Source organism: Schistocerca americana, chromosome 3 (genome assembly GCF_021461395.2).
Source record: "Schistocerca americana isolate TAMUIC-IGC-003095 chromosome 3, iqSchAmer2.1, whole genome shotgun sequence".
NCBI lineage: Eukaryota > Metazoa > Arthropoda > Insecta > Orthoptera > Acrididae > Schistocerca > Schistocerca americana.
Window position 1 is genome coordinate 177,730,978 of NC_060121.1, and position 21,535 is coordinate 177,752,512.

The 21,535-nt window shown below is 44.0% G+C and overlaps 1 protein-coding gene across 1 annotated transcript in view; it reads right to left on the bottom strand.

The window, feature by feature from the left end:
• LOC124605836 (acyl-CoA-binding protein-like) overlaps positions 1 to 18,707 on the bottom strand; it is an 82,909-nt gene extending 64,202 nt beyond the window's left edge. The window contains exon 1 of the mRNA XM_047137767.1: positions 18,587 to 18,707. The gene's annotated coding sequence lies outside the window, so the exon portion shown is untranslated. The remainder of the gene's footprint in view (positions 1 to 18,586) is intronic.
• Positions 18,708 to 21,535: the final 2,828 nt, after the last annotated feature.

Below are 21,535 nucleotides of genomic sequence, written 5' to 3' on the forward strand. Positions count from 1 at the left end.
AGTGGGACTAGAGATAAAGCACTTTGGTTTAGCTTGTGAGATGAAGATAATCTGTGCATGTTGCAAGTATCAAGTGACTTTCTACAATTCACATGCCAGTCTCTTTGGTGAAAATGGACGATCTAGAGTGTTTGATGTGAATGTTCGACTTGTGTATGGTCTTCGATCCATTGGAAAAGGGTCTGCTGCTGGTGAACTGTTTTGTGGTATTATGAACTTTCCATCGCCTCCAAGCAAATTTGTGTACTACTGTGAACTGGTAGGATCCTCTGTTGATGTGGCTTTGAAAACCATGAAGGAAGCCGTGGAGGAATCTGTAGAAATGAACGGTGGTTCTAGGGATTTGGTAGTGGCATTAGATGGTTCCTGGCAAAAGAGGGGTCATAAATCCCTGAATGGGGTTGTAACTGCTACTTGTGGTGATAGTGCAAAAGTGATAGATGTTGCAATATTATCAATACATTGTAGGTGCAAAAATAAAATCAAAGGAGAGCGCAGTGGAACCCGTGAGGCAAATTTTCGTGGATGAAGTGGAGCAATGGAAGTGGATGGAGTGAAACAAATTTTTGAACGTTCAGTTCCCAGATACAACGTTAGGTACAAATACTACCTTGGGGATGGTGACTCCAAAGGTTTCAATACTATAGAGGAACTGAAACCATATGGAAATGAATTTGTAGTTGAAAAGTTGGAATGCATTGGGCATGTGCAAAAGCGTATGGGTGCACGGCTTCAAAGGCTCAAACAAACTTTGGTTCAAGAAAGCTCAGTGATGGAAAGACAATAGGAGGGAGAGGCAGGCTTACTGATGAGGTGATTGAACGTCTACAGAGATACTATCGGTATGCTATAAGGCAAAATAGTAGTAATGTTAGTGACATGCGAAAAGCAGTGTGGGCATTGTTCCTTCATACTGCCTCTTCCAATGAATACCCTCAACACAGCCTGTGCCCAAAAGATTCCTGGTGCAAATATAATGCAGAAAAGGACTATGATCACAAACATGGTGTGCCAGCAGCTGTGATAAATGCAATAAAACAAATTTTTCATGACTTAGCACAGCCAGAATTGTTAAATGTCTACACGGAAAGACACAGAATCCTAATGAGAGCGTAAACAATTTTATTTGGAAAGTGATTCCTAAAAGGATGTTTGTAAGCACAAAAACACTGCACTTTGGCATTTATGATGCAATAGCAACCTACCACCAAGGGAACAGTGTGAAGTGCGAAGTTCTGAAGGCATTAGGATTTACAGCTGGGGTGAACACTGTACAAGCACTAAGAAATATTGACAGAGAAAGGATAAGAGGAGCAGAAAGGAGAGAAAGGCATATGAAGTATGATAAAACAACAGGCCAGAAAAGAAGACAGAAGACGAAGCTTTTGGAGGATGAAGAAGAAGACCCTGATAATCCATCCTATAGTGCAGGAATGTATTGAGAAACTTTGATAGCCATTTCCCATAAATTAGAATTTTTCGAATATAAGGAACTTTTCTCAAAATCCATTCAAGCTAGAGAGTTGAAATTTTTATACAGCACTCCTAGTGGTCAAACTTACATTGTAACACAGCCATTTGGCAATATGTTAAGTAGTTTCATTTCAGTTTAATTATAAATCAATTATTTGTAAAAAAAATTGGATTACTAATAAAAAAATAATTGAAAGGAAACTAGAAAAGATACTCCAAAATCCCCCTGTCATAACTGCAATACTAAACCACTCCATATGTAAAAAAATTCAAATTTTTCTATTTGGTAGTTTATTCATAAATGTTCCTCAAACTTAGTGATTTTAACATGGGCAGCATAGGCACCTCCAGCTCCCCTTAAGGGTACTAAACACTCGTTCCACCGAGACATTGGAGAAGGGATAACAGAAGACATGAATTAAAAATTTGTCAATGTAAATGCGCTGTTGGTAGTTTACATGTTCTATAGATGAAGATGGCTCTTCAATAACATTCCAAAGGTAGGCAATAAGTGCGTTATATTGTTCCACTTCACTATCTACTCACGATTTGACAGACATGTCGAGTTGCAGAAGGACAACATTATACGAAAAACACTACATTTTTTAACTGTGTCCCTCTTACCAGAACGTCTACTGAAATGAGAACCCAAGTTTGTCAGCAAATTTCCGACGCCTCTGAGGTCAAACGTTTTTGAAGCACGAAGATGAATCATGACACGAGTATTTAATATAAGCTACATGTAGGAAGTCTTTCTACGCTCGAAAATACCGAATAGTGCTCTCCAACCATAACCTCTGATTCCAAAGAATTTATCATTGCCTTGTGTAAGACGTCAGCAGTATACGACAAAACTTCGAACATATCAAGGAAACTCTTTCTGATCTGGCCTGAATCCATATTAAAATACAAGACTGTATAATGCACACTGTTTAGTACCAGATCAGTAGTTTCATCGATAATCAGTGAAAAAGACGCACCTGGGTGCGTTCATCATGCAAGGACTCTGAATTTGACTTACCTAACAGTCTTCGTAACACTTTACAATTTCGTGCACATTAAAGCAATCTTCTGAGTAACTGTTTAATCAGGAAAGACATTCTTACAGAGAGGAATCAATGTGTCCAAGGTATTGAATGTTAAATTATTTGCAGCAAAAAGCGTTAATTTTATTTCTGCTCCTTTCATGTTGTCGGCATTACTACCTAGCATTGGAGATACCGTATATTAGAAGTAGTTGCAACCGATTTGGTTTACTAATATGTTAAGAAGACTGTGCGCCTCAAAATTTCAGATTTAGGTGATAAAATACTATCACATACACTAAGCGGAGTCCATCCCTCCGTTTGTTGCTCATCCGTTACGAACAAATTCACTCAGAAGAGCTAAACAGGAATCACCGAATCAAATTGTTTTGAATTTCTTTGACTTCCTATTCGAATGTGATGTTTGGGCAGAGGTAGCACTATGGTACTTTTCAATAAGCTCAATTTATAAATTAGTAGTTTCAAGAAAATTAGACAGCAAATTTAGGAGGAGCATGCAGATTGTCTACAGATTTCACACCGACACATGCTTCATGCAACCACTTATCCATTTTAGTGTAATAAATGCACTATAGTTTAATAACTATCAGAACAATCTAGCAGTGTGGTAAAACTGTGAGAATGCCATCACAAGAAAAACGGATGACCAGTACCGGTATACTTAAGAGTTGTGACACATACCAGCTCGAACAACAGCGGAAGCAAGAGCAGAGAAATCGGGGAATTCCCAGACACATTGCACAATGTAACGCATCACAATCCTGAAATTCTCTTACCGCATCTGTACTCACATGTTAAACGGTTAAAGAATGGTTTGAACAAAATGTTTGGGGCCAACATTATCAAACTACCCGTAAAATATCCACCAACCACAGTTTTATCTTAATCAGATAATCACTGCTCAGATGAACATATGCTACCTTTTTTTGTGGTATGTTATAATACAGCATCACCGGTCTATTGCGGTCTGTGTTGGTGAGGCAGTAAATTTATCCACAGGACAGCGACTCCTTCACTGCAATTCACTTTGGAGGTGTGGCGGCGGGACTTGTACTCCCGTACCACCCTCTGACGGTGACAGTACTACAGTCAGGCAGAAAAATTTAGCCTAACGTGGGCAGGTATGATTGGAAAGTATTGGACGTAGAATGGGGCTAGTCCCGCCAAAGGATGCGTCCGTGGTGGGCGTGCCAGACCTATAGTTAGCTATGGTCGGAATCCGATTCCTCTAGGATGGTTAGGGGAACCAGATGTCGATGCCAGCGGCGTGGAAGTGTGGTCCCAACGTGGCGTAACCCATGGACAGTCCCGCAAGGCATCCACTTTCTCAGAGCTGCCGCGCGTCGTTGCGTATGGTCATCTTTAGGGGGACGATATCCGCTTCCTCGTGGAGAGTGACAATTCTCGTGAGTGGTGGGGCGTGCAGGCTCTACCTGAGCACCTTGTTCTGCAGGCGCTGCAATGTCCGCATCCTGGTGACACTAATTGTGGCCCATGCAGCAGATCCATACGTGAGGGCAGGCAGGATAACTGTTCCGTAAATGCGGAGCTTGGTATGCAGGTTAAGTTCCCTATTGCGAAAGAGCGGGTACAAAGCCCTGGTTAGCTTTTGCCCCTTGTTGGTGACATACTCCGCATGACAGTGGAAGAGCAACTTGTGGTCCATTTGGACCCCGAGATAGGTGGTTGTCGGAGACCAGGGCACCTGCACACCTGCAATCGAGATATTGCGGCGGAGGACTGGGCGCCGTTTCGTGAAGTGAACTGCTGTCGTTTTTGCGGCATTGAGAGCTATTTTGTTTGTCCGGCACCAGGTGATAGTGGCGTCCACCTGTCGCTGGAGGCGGGCGACGATGGCGTCAGTAATGCGGCCAGTGGTGTATAGTGCTGTGTCGTCAGAGTATTGTGCATGGTGGCACTCGGGGATGACCGGCATATCATTGACATAGATATTAAATAGGATGGGAGATAGCACCGATCCTTGCGGAGTGCCTGCCGACAACTGGCGAATGCCAGAACGCATTCCTGTTGAGCCACTAGGAAAGTCCTACCACGGAGGAAGTCATCCACGATCTTGACAAATTTCCGGTATAGGGGTCTGTGTCAGCATCTTGTGTACGAGGTTGTCTTGCCAGATCTTGTAGGCGTTCTGCATGTCCAGAAAAACGGCAGCTGTCGACTTCCCAGTATTGAAGCCTTTGCTGATGTGTTCAGTGATCCGTAGGACCTGAAGTTCAGCAGAGGTGCGAAGTGAATCCAGGACGGATCGTCCCAGCTGCCGCAAGAGGTTGGGAGAGTCGGTGAAGGATCACAGATTCAAGGACCTTCGCCACAGTGTTTAGGAGGCTGATGGGCCTGTTGGTGGGGACTGTAGGGTCCTTGAACCTCTTGGGGATCGCAATCAGCTTGGCTTGTTTCCACTGAGGGGAAAAGGCCAGATGTGAGACAACAGTTTAAAATCTTTGTGAACAAGATGAGTGGTGTGCGGGGAAGGTGGCAAAGATGTTCATTTAAAATTCCATCCAATCCAGGGGCCGACCGGCCACGTTTCCGTCGAAGGATGCGCTGAATTTCTGCCATGGACGTAAGAAGGGGAGCAGACTGGGGTGGGCAGTTGCGGAAAGCAGCAACAGCTGTCAGGACTTCATGTTCTTCCTGTAGTTCATTCGGAGAAAGGTCCTGGACCAGAGGGCGGTTTTGGGCCTCTAACGCATCTGCCAGCGTTTCCACAATTTGCAGGGTATCACAAGACAAGCCCGCTGCTGTGCGAATAGGATGGGCAGTCGCTGGCTTAAAACGCCGCAGGGTGCGAATGACAGCCCAGTCAGATTTTTGGTGGAGTAGGAAAGTGGACATCCTGTCCTCCCACTGTTCAGACCTCCATTCGGCGAGCCGGTGGCTGAATTCGCGTTGGAGGCGTCTCATTTGGCGTTTGTCCTGAGGGTCACAAAACTGCTTCCACCTCTGGCGGTAGCGGTTATTTTGCACCTTCAGCTCTTAACAGAAGGGGCAATTCGTCCAGGGGTGTTAAATTTCGAAGTGCAGTGGAGGTGGAGAGTTTCACTGCTTTCTGTATTTTGGCAATAAGGTAATCCACAGCACGGACTATATTGGCCGGTGTTGTCAAATCGAGGTCGTGTCTAGTGGTGTTATTAAGTACCCTGGCAAACTTGTCCCAATTGGTGAGGGTCGCAGTGGAACGAACATCAAATGAAAGGGCAGCTTTGGTGAGGTGCAAGAGTACTGGCTCATGGTCAGAAGCCAGTTCGTGGAGAACTTCCAGTGAAAACTGAGCGGTGATGTTTTTGAAGATGGCCACATCCAGAACGTCTGGCTGGCAGTTAGTACGGACTGGGATATGGGTAGGTTCGTGGGGGCCATAGACTGATAGTGCTAAAGTATCCTCCAGGTCAAGGAGGAGCCGGCCTTTGGGGTTAGGCACGCGAGAATGCCAAGCTGGGTGCTTGGCATTGAGATCTGCCCCAATGATGAGCTTGTCGAAGGATGACAATGTGCGGAGGTCTGCTTCCAGCAGTGGCTTGTTTGGGCTGAAATACGCTGCTGCAAAGGTAATGGCACTAAGGTGTGTTGAGATGGTAACCGCTGTGGCCTCTATGTGTTCCATTGGCTGGAGTGTCTCTTGGGTATGAACAAGAGCTTTGTTGAGGAATACAGCTGTGTCTCCACCACAGCGGTCGAGGCGGTCAGAGCGGTAACACACCATGTTGCGAAGGCGGAAATCGTCTGCCGGTTTGAGGTGTGTTTCTGTGACCAGTAAAACATCCACACGATAGTCATGGAGGAAGGTGTTCAATTCTGTCTTTATGCCATTGGCATTAAAAATGCAAGTGACAAGATCCCGAGGGGGCTGGTGGTGGTGTGGAGGTCCATTCGCCATTACAACAATATTTGACTAAGCCCTTCCACTACGGCGATGACCTTGGAGAGACCGTCCTGCGACTTACGGATTTTTTGTGCAGTGTTACGAATAACAGCCCGGACGTTGGGTTTCGTGAAAAAGGAGATGACCTGGAGGATTTTGCTCATGTCCACTCGAAAGGACGCATCAGTCTCCACCACTGGGGGAGGGTCCCAGGTGGTCTGCTTGCCCCTACGGCGCGCAGGTGCAGGTGTAGTAGTAGGCAGAGTGGAGGTAGGGGCAGAGGGCTGAGATAGAGCCACAGATGGACTGGAGTGAGCTGCAGCTGGCTCCTGTAGTTGGTGAGCAGTGGGAGCCGTCACGGAAGACAGACAATGAGGAGGAGACCGGGCTGCAGCAGCAAAGGATGTCGTGGGAGTCTGGGCAGGAAGGGGCACAGGAGCCAACGAACGATCTGGTGCCTGAGTGGCTGGTACCAGAGTGGCTGCTGAGGACAGTGCACCAGGCTGACCCCGCAAAACAGGATAGTTGGTCATGTCCCGTAGTGGTGGGGGAGGTCGATTTGTTCTTGGTTTCTTTTTGGGTGGACGAGAAGACTTCAGTGCCTTCTGGTAAACAGGGCACCCCCTCCAGGATGCCATGTGGTGGGGATCGTGCGTCGTTCCCTAACATCTGGCACAGGTAGGTTTCTCCAAAGCAGGGAGTGCGCAGTTCTCCACTAAATGTGGGCCAGCACACTTAACACACCGCAACGGCAGGGAGCAGTAATTCCCAGTATGTCGTAAACGTTGGCATTTGCGACAGATGGCTGGCCCGTTGCGGCCCTTGTACGATTCAATCGGACTTTCGTGTACAGAAGATACCGCATTTGGTAAATCCTCTCTATGTCCTCCCTCCGGGAAAGGGAGACTATGTGGGTAGGGCAGGGGATCAATGCCCTGGTCTCAGGATTCCTCTTGCTATACTGGTGGACCAAAGGATCTTCGAAATCGAGTCGAAGCAGTTCCTCCTCGACCACCTCTGCCGTAACCTCTGGTGGCAAGTCCTTGAGTTTGGTGCGGCGATTACCCGACGTCTGGTGGGTAAAGTTAGACATCTCCTTTGATTTTACGAAATTGAGAATGGTAAGATAGTCGTCCCTACTGTCAAGCAGGTATTTCACATGATCTTTTTGGTAAACAGCTCTCAATTGGCCGACGATGAGCCGCTGGAGCTCAGTGTTCAGTTTCGTACAATTAGTGACATTATATACCACAATGGGAGGTATCTTCTCTTTCTTCAGAGGGCTTGACGGGATCTCTTGAGAAGGAGGGTCGGGAGCATGAGCCATTTCCTCATCCACAGGACCATCCGGTGCGGCGTCCCCCGGCAGCGGGTATCGGAACACTATCCGCTGCCACCACAGCCTGCGTGGGCGGAGGGTCGTCTGGAGCGACGGCCAGAGGACTTTCCGTCTGGGTCAGGCTGTCCAGAGGACTCGCCACGGTGCCGAGACGGCGTAGAGAGAGGTGCAGGTACAGCCGGGTAGTGGTCAGACAGAGCCGATGTGTTCGCCGCCTCACTACGAGAAAGATCAATTACTAGGCGGTCAGGTGAATCGTCGGACGACGACGACGACGACGCGGATGAACGGACCCTGACACGCGACGGTGGACAGTCTTCATGATGATCTGTTTCAGTGCCGGTGGTTTCCACCGGCGATTTGTGGCGGTTGGCGCGATTCCAGCGATCCTTCGCCCGTTGCGAGGTGGGCGGAGCATTGTGCGCGACAGGGGGCCGGGACGAGCGGCGTTTCCGACGCGGTTCTTCCCGAAGGGCGGCAGTGCGGGGGTCTGGGGGTCGCGAGGGCTGCTCCGCGAGCTTCTCCATAGTGGACACGGGTCCGCCTGGCATGGCCGGGGGCCCGGCGCGAGGGGCTGCGCACACCAGTGGCTTCCCAGCCAACGCCGAAATTGCAGATATAACAGCGCTATTAAAGCGGTGATCATTAGTTGTGTGATCTACCCATCGCACTCTTATTAGTTGCTTTCACGGATTCAACCTCAAGCACGCACATAATGTACAGTTTTTCTATAAAATCCGACTGCGAGAAATAAAATGCAGTGTTGTGAAAAAGGGTGATTTTGTTTCCTTTCTCGTAGTCATTTTGAACTGCAATAGCACGGCATGCAAACTATTAGTGTTTGTCCCACATACAAGGCGTGTTTTTGAAGTACCGTATTGTACTTCCACGGCTGGAATTTGGCAAGCTACGATAACCATTCGCCGTGTTTACGTTTGTATTTGAAATGCCTCCTCCACTTGAGAATCCATGAGCAAAAGCTTTTCAAGGTGGCCGTATGAATGTGTATGACAGACGAAGTGTGCAACCTTCATTCATTACTGACGATTTGTGGCAGAAAGTTGATGAAAAGTGGTTGGCTGTTATGCTGTTACTCCACATCGGCGCATTTCTTATGTTAATGTGAATAATTTTGTTCTACCCGAAGTCTCAGTCTGCACTAACACTTAGCAGGTTGTTTTCCTCCACCGTGAATACGCAGATGTTATAGCGGTTTTCAGACTGTATTGGGAAACAAATGGAACTACTCATGTATATTGCGAGATATGTAAGAAAACTACCACGCAGTACTATCTCCATTCGTATATACTCTTAACTGTTGAGTTAGATACATACATGACCAAGTCGAGCTCTTGGCTGAAAACTAGTTCGAGCCGCCCCAAAGAAAGTTTTCCATGATTTATATAATTATTCATGAGGTATTCTCAAATCAACATTTTTGGAACTGTTGACATCCAGTCAAGTTTTCCAGTCAGGTAGCCGACACACAATGCTCCATGTTGGAATGCCAGTAACCTTGTTTAAGAGGTTGGGAGGCCTGTTTATACAAAATACAGCTATGAGCTTCAAAGCTGAGCCTAAGGGAGTCTTATCAACATCTACGTGATTTTCGCCGTCCGCTGCTTACAACGAAGGAAAATCTTGATAGCGGCTGAACTTAAAATCCCTATACGAATCTTCTGCTTAGATTTTTCAGTAACCAACTTTCAATATTAATATTTTGATTGCGTTAAAGGATCATTGTTTCTGGCATTGGCAATTCTATCCTTTGAAAGTGCACTAGAATTGTGGTTTCACGAACCATTAGATAAAATAAAGGCACTAAACACGTGTCTTTGCTTTCGGTTGCTACCGAACTTACTTGCTGAAGTGCGTTATTTGCAAGTTTTTCTTTCTTGAGGACAACAACGCTTTTCGCAACGTGTGCGTGAGACAACTGCAGAAACCGTATTTTGAGACTACTGAACGACAATAGCTATGACTCTCCGGCAGTCGAGAATTTGACCTCACATTCGCAGCCTTCCCCAGTATGGAAACCGCGAACCGCGACTGACGATATACGTAAATTAAGCCATGTAGCTCTCGCTATGTCTACGTCTAGCACAGATTACAGTTTTACTAGGAACCTCAGGAACCTTGTATTGACAAACGGGGGGAGAGAGGGGGAGGGAGAGAGAGAGAGAGAGAGAGAGAGAGAGAGAGAGAGAGAGAGAGAGAGAGAGGCGCATGCGCTCTCGCATCCCGCAGGCAACTTGAACCGACTAGCTGCGTAGCGAAGGAACGAGTTCCCTAGGGAATGCGGCCGCACGCTACACTTGACACCTCAAGCGAAAGGTCCCCACTGTGTGGGAGAGGGAGGGTGGGGAGGGTGGGGAGGGGAAGGGAAGAAGAGACGCGGAATGCACCAGGGCTAGCAGCTGCTAGGCTACTGCGACACAATTCGCTCGGGAAAGAATTCGTATATCCAGTCCTCGCCGCACCAAAAGAGTCCGCCGATTGCTTTTTAACTTGTTTGAGACAGTAAAAATATTGTAAGCTCTGTCGTTTTCAAGGTAGCGGCGGGTTAATTCTAAGAGGCTTTCCGCGTTCAGTATTTATTGGGACTACCAGTTTGTCAAGTCTAATAAATTGAAGCGACTCAATATCGTCAGCTGACAAGGCGATTTTTCAAGATGAAGTTGTCGACCGCCCAGAAGAAAACGTTTCGGCAATTGTGTTAGCTATAGACAGCAAGAAACAAGAGAAATACGACGGGCCGGAGAATGAATAAATACGGAGTGATTTGTCTCAATTCATTAAGTAATATATGGATCACGGACCCAAAAGCTTCCATAAGCTAAGACGAGTCGTGCACCGTACGATAAATTAATGTTGAGGACGTGAAGCAAAAATATATTGATAGCAATCGCAGTCAACGAGACATTAAGAGTAACCTTTAAGTTTCTGGCGACAGGTAGAGCACTCAAATGCGTGAAATTTAGTGCTGTAATATCGGCAAACATTAACAAAATTGTTATAGAAGGCTTTGAAGCAACTTTATCTACAGTGCGAGGATATGTTCATGTACTTACCGTAAAACAGTGTATACGTTTTATTTGGTGAGACTGACATGAATTTCACATATATCTCACTAGTCACTGCGTACATCTACGGTATATGACTTAGTACAACCATTCGACGCTGCTGTGCAATTCATGAAGTTAATGATATATTTTCAGGTTAATAGACAAAACAATGCCTTAGTGAATTCTCCATCGATCATCCTGAAGTGTTGCAAAGACTAATCCTACATATACATACAAAAACTTGTTAAAAGAGCGCTTGAGAAATTGAGGTACAACCTGTGCAAAGACTACCTCAAAACTGCATTTTTTATCGCCGTGTGCGTGAATCAAGAAACAGTCCATCCGAATGACTAATATTGTTAAACTGTCAATACACTATCTCGCATTCTAAGTACTTATTAACAATACTGAGAATATTTTGGGTCCGTTAATACAGCTCGTCACTAAGTCAATACGCGTCCTTCAGATCGTGAATGTTTCGACTGACAACACTGAGCAGGAGTGCAAGACTCAAAGTTAAGATGTCTGAGTTGATGTTTCGAAATGTCACGCCACAAGAAATTTTATAGGTGACACTTATGTTCCACAGAATTGATGGTTATCCTCTCAGTATTAGTTACAAGTGGATTATTTTGATACTCAAAAGCAAACAATTATACAGGAATTGCTGTAGAATATTGTTTAACTGCAATCAGCCACGTAGTGCTGGATTTGGCTAAACGAGAAGTTTAGTTGCATCGCGCGACGTCACTTCTAGAGGGTACGTGAGAATTTTGTATTGGATAAGAACTTCGGGTGTACACTAGATACCTGGAAGGGGAATTGAACGTCTCAAAGGGCTAATACATGGAGACATTACGGGGACAATCATTTCTATTAAAGTATCAAATCTTTAATCCACGCACGAAGTTCTAATTCCTTATGTCGTTCAACCTTGATACTCTCCTTTAACGAGTTTTCCATTCATCCTTTTTTTCTGGTTGGAACAGTACAACTGTTACCACAGCAACATCATGCAACATTTCGAACTATAATATTATTGAGCAGTTTAGAGTGAATTTCAATAATATATCAATGTTATTTATCGTCAACGACGCTCTTTGCTTCATAAACGTGAGTGTCAGCCTTGCCTCATCCGTGAAGAAAGAGCGTGCCTTTCGATAGCCCAAGTTAAACATTCGACGAACTGCTGCTTTTTCTATCACCACGGCCACTTCGTCACGCACACTACACAAAACTATGTAGCGAACATTAACTTACAATCACGGTACAGATACTGATAGTTAACTGTACAATCAACTGAAGGCGTTTAGCCCAATTTACAAAGAACTGTACGTAGCCAATGAATTACAGGGAAACATTGCCAGTTATAATGCATTGGAGCTCTTAGTGCTAGTTGAGTGACTACTGGAAATGCGGATTGTTCGAAAGCAACACTGACAAAAGTAACTGGACTGCTGCACTGCAGTTGGACAACTTCGCAGCGATTCAAAAATCAGTTCCAATCCTGTGCCCTCAAGTTTCAAATAGTGAAAAGCCTGCCTGTGCTACTGCTAAAGAGCCTGTGTACAGCGACGTTCAAACTTCGCACGGGTTGTGGACGCAACCGCTGGCAGTGAAGTCCTGGCCTTGAAATTTCTGCCACAGCAGGATGCGCACCAAACACACGCTATTACAATTTCCTTTCCGTCCACGAGGGACACGCTAGCAACACAGCACCCCGCGCATCGCAGGTGTGACACACACACACACACACACACACACACACACACACACACAGGATACTTCCTAATAACATGGCCTCCAACAACAGTTATTTTCTAAAAAACTAGTTTCAATTTATCCCCTCCCCAGAAGAGTCTTAATCTTACTTCTATTACACGTCAATATTTTGGTTAGCTGTTTTGTTTAGACAACCAGTATGTCCTGTACTGTTATCCGTGAAGCAGACTGCCAGTGATATTTACTACCAAGTGTCTACTAGCACACAGGACCTACAATTGCGTTTTTATGCACAAAGTTCCCGAAGCAGCCACGTAGCAAATAGAGGCCGACTCATAACGTGCTTTATGAGAAAACGCTATATCGAAGTAGTATCGTGTAAGGAATAACGAAGTAAAATAAAAAACGAGGGCCACGTAGCGCCGTAACAAGTTTGATGATAAATATATTTTGGAAAAGGATTCTGCCTCGGCGATAAAGTGTCAACATCAAGGTGGCTGCTTGCATCATTTCCTGCACACAGATCAGGAGTAGATCTGAAGTGCCCAAGAATTTATAGCAGAAGTAGTTTTACACTTAACACGCATGTAACCCGTGTAACCCGGGTTCCGCGTACGTAGTTGCTTATTAGCTGGTGTGCATTTGTCATTTCTCGTTAACTCCGCAATAAATACGGTCGGTCTGACCCATTAACTTTATTTCTATTAAAATATTATGGCTGCTTTTTAACACATTAAGTTCCACCGGAAATCATAGAAATTCAGAATCCAACGTCGCGAGCGGTAAAAGAGCGGTCCCAGGGTTAAGTTCGGGGGCGGGGGAATGTGTTACCTTCTATCAACCCCCACTCACTGCAAATATTACTTACTCATGCACATTTAACTTGCCACAGTTGACTAAAATGTTTCAATACAATAATTTGTTTACATCAGTACTTCGTGCATTGATATATCAGAACCTCGAAATACAAATCAGATAGACAATTCGAAAAGTATTCGTCCGAAAACTTGTGAACATGCACCAAGCAGTTAATTTAAGAACTGTAATATCAACAAACCTACATCTTTGACAATTTACATAAAATTAGATTGAAGAGTGCAGTCAGCAATATCAGTATTTCATGTATTTCGACTGAACACACGCCTGAAGACTGGCTCTGTGAGCTTGTAAATGCAAATGTTTCAGTAGTTTACACCGATCTTCGGGAAGTCTGCCTTAATTTTTGTTTGGTGGAGACGTCTTTTCCTGTGTCTTCCATTATTCCTGCGATTTTTTGGTTCTACCCGTGGACTTATACGAACCATATCTGATTTGTCAGTGATAGCAGGGATGTTCAAGCCTGGGAATGTCCGCGTTCACCTGGCTGGAGTGTTATCTGTTAGGTCTTAAGCCAATCCACGAGGCCAGGTCCTCAGATGAAAGTACCCTTGTAAGTAGGCTGTTTAGGTTTTCTTATTGGTAACGCCACCTCCGTATGAAAATCACTGGCTGTGCTGTGTGCAGTCTGTGGCTGCTTTGCATTGTTGTAATACTCGCCATTGTAGTGTTGGGCAGCGGCAGCTGGATGTGAACAGCGCGTAGCGTTGCGCAGTTGGAGGTGAGCCGCCAGCAGTGGTGGATGTGGGGAGAGAGATGGAGTTTTGAAATTTGTCATGAACTGCTATATTTATATATGATGATATCAAGGTAAATACATTGTTCTCTATTAATATCTTTCATTTGCTAACTATCCCTATCAGTAGTTAGTGCCTTCAGTAGTTTGAATCTTTTATTTAGCTGGCAGTAGTGGCGCTCGCTGAATTGCAGTAGCTTGAGTAGCGAAGATTTTTGTGAGGTAAGTGATTTGTGAAAGGTATAGTTTACTGTTAGTCAGGGCCCATTCTTTCGTAGGGATTTTTTGAAAGTCAGATTGCGTTGCGCTAACAAAATATTGTGTGTCAGTTTAAGCACAGTCATGTATAATTGTTCAAAGGGGACGTTTCACCCTGTGTCAAAACTTAGCTTGCATTTATAGAATTCTCTGCCACTTCCGAGACACAGGTGTCAAGCCACTTTATTCTCCGGACCGGAAGTTAGTTGTGAAATTTGAAATCTACATACAAAAATATAGATCCTGTGTGTGTGTGTGTGTGTGTGTGTGTGTGTGTGTGTGTGTGTGTGTGTGTGGGGGGGGGGGGGGGGGGGGGAGAAGTTCTCTACAATACGCGTTCATGTGAGCCGAAGTCCACATGTTTCCTTCTAAATCATCCGTGTTAACGCGTCATAAGCGTCAATGCACAAACTTTCTTCTATGCCCATCACCTACACCTCGAGACTAAGATTACCCCTAAATGAGGAGCGTGGCTACAGTGTATGCCCTTCGTGATTTGCTTTTCTTATCCTTTAAACCATTCCTTGAAATATTCTATGAATTAAAGGAGCTGAATTATTCAGTTCTTTACAAATGACTGATCCATTTCAATACTTTATACTCGTACTACAGAAATGAAAGATTTTTAGTGGGGGAACTAACCACTACCTAAATATAAGAAGCCGCTTTTAAGGTATTTTAACAGTGGACAGCACTCCAAAGGCATTAAGTGAAAATTTTCTTGTCAGAGCTTCCGTGTAACTATGTCAAAGCTATTCCGCCGGGGAAGCCGGAACAATATCCAAAATTATATATCGATTAGAAAATCGACATCAGCGGTAGTAAACCGAATTAATACACACGGCTCTGCACTATTCCGGTAAGGAGCAGTTCTTTTGGCTCAAGAAAGTCTTTCCACCTACATTACAAAAACTAGTCTCTCCACTTACACTACAAAAATTAACATTTTGGCAACATTTGGAAGATCAGTGATTGTTTTAAACATGACAATTAGGTGCTAGCATAAATGGCAGTTATTTTCTTCCTATTGGTCGTTACAGGTTTCGATTATAATCATTTCCACAAAGCAGTGTACCGCATAGATTACTTCACAACGCCTTCAAGCACCAGATTCTCATGTGGGCCGGTTAAACTATGGTCATAGTCGTTACAACCTAAACGTGGACCATCATTTATATCTGCAACGAACACCAAGGTGGTAGAATTCGGAGAATGATTTTCAGCCCATTTCTGTAACGTTCCACATACTCATAGCAAATGAGTAAACGAACACGTAAATTTTTCCGTGCGAGGTCCGATTTCTCATTATGATGGTATTTTCCCCCTATTATGTCGGAGCCAATATTTTAGCATTCGGAGGAGAAAGTTGGTGGTTGAAATTTCATGAAAGATATCGCTACTACGAATAATACGTTTTAATGGTTGCCACTCCCATTTCGCTTATTCCCGTGACATGTTCTACTACTACAAGATAAAACGATTCGAGGTGACCCTTTAACTTCTTTGATATAGTTCGTTAATCCTGGCTGGTAATGATTCCATAGCGAACAGCAGTATTCCAGAAGAGCACGTACAACAGATTTGCCTCATCTGAGCGTTCCAAACAGAAAACAGGTGTTGGTTTGTCTTCTCCACAGTATTTCCTGTATGATGGTTTGAATTTGAGCTGTTTCCAATTTCTATACGTAACTATTTATTTGAAGTCACAACCTTTAAATTTATGTCATTTATCATATAACCGAAATTTAATGGAATATTAGTACTCTGTGGAACATCACTTTAATGTTTAGGATTCACTGTCACTTTTCGCGCGATGTAGATATCTTTTATAAATTCCTTTGCAAAGCATGGTGATTACTAGAGAAACATCTTCTGCAAACCATCTAAGAGGGCTGCTCATTTTCTCTGCTGAAATGGTCTGTGGCATTACTGGCCGCTAGACAGCCAATTTTATTAATTTATGCTGGATGTCTAGCAAGTTTTCTGGGAGGATTTCACAATGTTGGAACATCACGTTTCTAAACCCTACCGCAAGACGATGTCAACTGGTATCCAAGAGAAAGAAATTCCTATTTGAACGTACTTTCTAATCTTTAAGAGAAAGATTTATCATCGATTCATTCACTCGCACGTTTTTCATAAACCCGATAATGATCAAGAAACTTCATGAATTTGGAAAGTCAATTTATACATGAATTAACTGAAGCGGACACTGCACGTCGCTACTGCAGCATCTACTAGCTGCAAGTTAGTTCTTCACTGGTAACGTTGACAGTTATGAGAAACATTGTTCTAGAATCTATGTTCTAGTACGATGGTTGGTGAAATGTTATCCAAATGCAAATATTTGTGTGTGTAGCGTTGACTTTTGAGCGGCTATGTACAATCCACCATAGCTCCATTAGGGCGCGTGTGTAGAGGTTTCATTTAGAGTATGTTAAGAACAGCTATAAAAAAGTTTCCAGTGCCCATTTAACATTGTCTGATTCACTGCGTCCAGACCACCCGATCTAACTGCCTACTTCAACGGTATTCTACATCCACGCTCAGAATTCACTGATAGAAGACCAGAACTATTCAAGAGACAGTTTGTCTATTGTTCTGTACTTATTATAGAACAAGCAATGACACTAGTACTGAGATTCAGTACGTTTGGGTCTTGGTATTTATTTAGCACAATAATTCTGAGCTCTAGGATTCAGAAACGGCAGAGTTAATTCAGCTTTCTGGCTAACGTATGAATGTAACGTCAAACTTAGGTGCAATATCATTTGCTGGTGGTCGTAGAACGCAATTGACTGGCGCCCTGTTAACGACAGAGCGTTTAACTTTAGTTACTCGACAATACTTCCCACAGAATAGCATTAAGAGCTAAACTTTCAATTTCCTTATTATACACGCTTTGGTCAGAATAGGACAAGTGGGATACAACGGATTTCTAAACTCGTTTATTGAATTCCTGTGGCTTTCCAGCTATATCTTGGTATTAAGTCTAACGTAATCTAACACTGGTCACATGTTATTAACGAAAAAGTTTCCCGACATTAGGAACCCACGTCGCGTGAACAACTTTACCGTCAGCAGATCAGCAAAAACGCGTCCACAACTATATACACAAATTGGGATCATGTTAACTTAAATACTGGCCGAATTATTCTTTAAATTCGGTTTCACTTCCATCTGAAGTATAGTTGACAAAGTATCTTCGCCGGCGTGCTTATCGTCAGACTTCGATCGAACACGCCACTGTCACGTTACATAGTGACTAATGACACTCAAACGATTTATGAACTAGCAGGGCACAGATGCTTATCCAAGGTCGCCTGTCACCCAGAGTCAGTCACATGCGAGCAGAGAAGGGATCAATACTTCTCGCGAATGTCACATGCGACGCACTGGTCGGCACTTTGCAGTTAATTGATCTTTGACTCATCTCCCGACTGTTCAGGGCCACGTGTCCGTCCGATGTCCACCAGCACACGTAACATGAGGCATCTCATTGCATAACTGTAGTTACTCTCTAGGCTTCGTGCCATATTATCTACAACCGGGAGTTGGTTAAGTGCACGTTAGTACTGCAATAACACTGCAGGAAAACTTTCAAAGATTCGTTGACACTTTTAGTTGTCTAAGCTGTCTCGAAAGAACACACACACTCCTATTTCTAGGATAATATGACCTCACTACTCATACGATGAATTAGGCATCTTATTTCTTTAAGTTTTCTTTATTTCACGGTCATTTCACTATAACTGACAGGACGGAATTTAAAGAGAAATCTCAGCTACAGAAAGTGTATAGTAACTGCTGTGGCACGTAGTAGAAAAACCTATAAACCTGTACTTACGGAGTTCACATAAATGATGGGGAAAAAAGTGTGTGTGTGTGTGTGTGTGTGTGTGTGTGTGTGTGTGTGTGTGTGTGTAAACAAAATCTTACATGAATACACACTGAAAATCAACTATTTTGCAAAGTTTAGTCAGTTTCAGCGTTTTGGGTCGACTTATTCGCCCTAGGAAACGCCCAGTTTTCGAAAAACAAATCGCTACAGAATTGCACTTGTTCCAAATTCTTGGTATAAAGCACTAATATAGTCTGCTCTACGTACACAGCTAAATGCCCCCATTATTTTGGGTACCGCTTGTCGCGCCATTACACAAAAACACTTCACAGTTTGTGGGTACTTACAGCTGTAGGTCGATGCTGCTTTTCCGGCGCCGGTTCTGTGCGGGTTGATGCTCACGCTCGGGTTAAGTGCTAACGAACAGATCGACGCCTCATGTGCACGCGAACATCAGCGCTACGAGCGGCAGCGGCGAGAACCACTAGAACAAGCGAGCGCCGACAGTGGGCGGTTCTAGGCGCGAGATTCCAACAGCCCGTAATGATAGGGTGGATGAGATCCTGTGCATAATTAATACGCAGGCCACAGGTGCCGCACAATAGCACAGCTGGCATGGCCGGAACTTCTCCGTGACTCAGGCGGTAGACAGTACTGGTGTTCAGCCGCTGTACACGGATTTGTGGTATAAAAGCACGGTATGAAAACAAAGAGTGTGCATCATCATGTCAACCATGTCTACACAGATTTAAGTTTGGTACATTGCTGGATATTAATTTTGATCCTGAGATTTTGGTTGTCACGACGTTATTCAATAAATGGAATGCCGTGCATACATTGTACCTAATTAACAGATATGCTACCACAAAAGTTTTTGAAAGGGTAGTACAAATTACGAAAACTAGTCATCACAGTTTTTCTCAAAGCACTCTCCTTTAAATTTTGTTCACTCTTGTAACCCTACATGTCACTTACTGAATGCTCCACGTTATGCTTCTTATTCAGCGACACACAACAGTTCAATAAAAGCATTTCCGGGGACTCAGTAGTCAAAACTACTACTACTACTACTACTACTACTACCTCTTTCCCTTTCTCTCACTAACTGTTCTTTAATTTTATTGTTGTGATCGTTCCGCAAGAAGTAGGACGGTGTGTGTGTGTGTGTGTTTGGGGGATGGGGGGGGGGGGGGCAGAGAGACATAGATACATGACGCATTGTGTCTGCGTTGTACTACTCAACCTCGGTGTTATTGAATTTATTGAACTTAACGGAAACGAGTGGTAATGCTACAGTAAACAAGAACAGTGGCGACTGAGGGAAATGCATTGTAGTGTCAATGCTTTCAAGTCTGCTGTGCATATACTATCAACCATGACCACACTCTCACTCAAGATAAGCCGACCGAAGCGCCCTTTCTCCCAGGTGCAAGAATATTGTGGTCGACTAATATCCGGTCCTCCCGTTGTAGTTTTCTGAGCGTTGTAGCCCTCGCTTGCTGAATGCAGAATCCGGAGAAGAGTGGTGCAGCTCTTCTTTCGATCGTCTCCATCTCTTACGGTCATCCGAATTCACACTTGTGTGAGTCTTATAAACATAACTCCAAATTGTCACAAATGGTTTCTTACTCTCTTAGAGGGGTGGAAGACAATACTTCAACGTCCCAGCGATGATGATATCATTAGCGACAGAATATAAGCTCGGACTGGGGAGACAAAATGGCCGTGCCCTTTTAAGGAACCATCCCGGCATTCGCCTTAAGTGATTTAGGGAAACCAAGGAAAACCTCAGTCTGGGTGGCCTGAGGGGTTTTTGAACCTCCGTAATTGCGAATCCAGTGTCTTGCAAATGCGTCAACTCGCTCGATGTTCTTTTGGGGAGAGAGGACGGAAATTTCACACCGTTAGATCTAGCATGGAATTTGGATGTGGGAGACTGGATTAAAGACTTGTAAAGAAAAGGTTGCCTTTTGCAGTAGTCTTAGAAGAATGGTAGAATGGGACCGAACACATCGCCCCTTTGCCACTTCTGAACTCATTTGGATGACTCAGTAAGGCATGCTCCATGACACCTGTGATTACAGTCATATCTCATTCGAATGTGAATGTGGCGAATAATCCTACAGAAATGAAAAAAGTTCACGTCATTACATTCTCTGCTTTCTCCCCTTTCTCATTTTAGTAGGCCATACATCATCAGGAGATTGCCTCGCATGACAGCTGCCTATCACATCCACCTCTTGTCACTATTTTCCACGCTTGATACGGTATTTTTACAAAAGTATCGAAGTCTGAACAATACTATCAGACTTTTGGAAAAATATCATTCACACTTTCCCGAAGATAACAAAGGCAGCAGTGCGAGATTAGTCGCACATCAGCTTAACAGCTCATGTATCTAAGTTACTGACAAGAATATTATATAGAAGAAAGGAAAATAAAATTGAAGATGCATTAGACTATCAGTTTAGCTTTTGAAAAAGTAAAGGGTTCAGCGAGACACTTCTGACGTTGTACTTGATCACACAAGCATATTCATAGCATTTGTCGATCTAGAGAAAATGTTCGACAATGTAAAATAGTACAAGATGTTCGAAATCTCGGAAAAGTAAGCGTAACTTTTACGGAAAGACGGGTAATATACAATAACTGTAAGAACCAACAGGGAGAAATAAGAATGGGAGACGGAGAATGAAGTGCTCGGATTAGAAAGGGTATAAGACAGTCTTTCGCTCTTACTGTTGAATCTATACATCGAAGAAGCAGTGACGGAAATAAAAGAAAGGTAAGGAATGAGATTAAAATTCAGAATGAAAGGGTATCATTGATAAGATTAGCTGATGACACTCCCATGTTGTAGAACTGCATGATACACACTGTGCAGTCTTACAATACATTTATTCACTTCAAATGATTCAAATGGCTCTAAGCACTATGGGACTTAACATCTGAGGTCATCAGTTCCCTAGACTTAGAACTACTTAAACCTAACTAACCTAAGGACATCACAGACACCTATGCCAGAGGCAGGATTCGAACCTGCGACCATAGCAGCGCCTAGAACCGCTCGGCTACAGCGGCCGGCCATTTATTCACTATCGTGACAACACTGTTGCGCCCGAGCAATGGTGCTGTGCACTATGTGCTCTTACATGTTTTCAACGTCGTTTTCTGCTTGATAAAGCCTATATTACAGCGTTAAGTATCAACATGTTTCCAGGTCAGCAATGGCGTATACTTTCCTGTTTAAATAGCATGTATGCAGTGTGAAGTTCTCACAATAGATATTTTTTGTA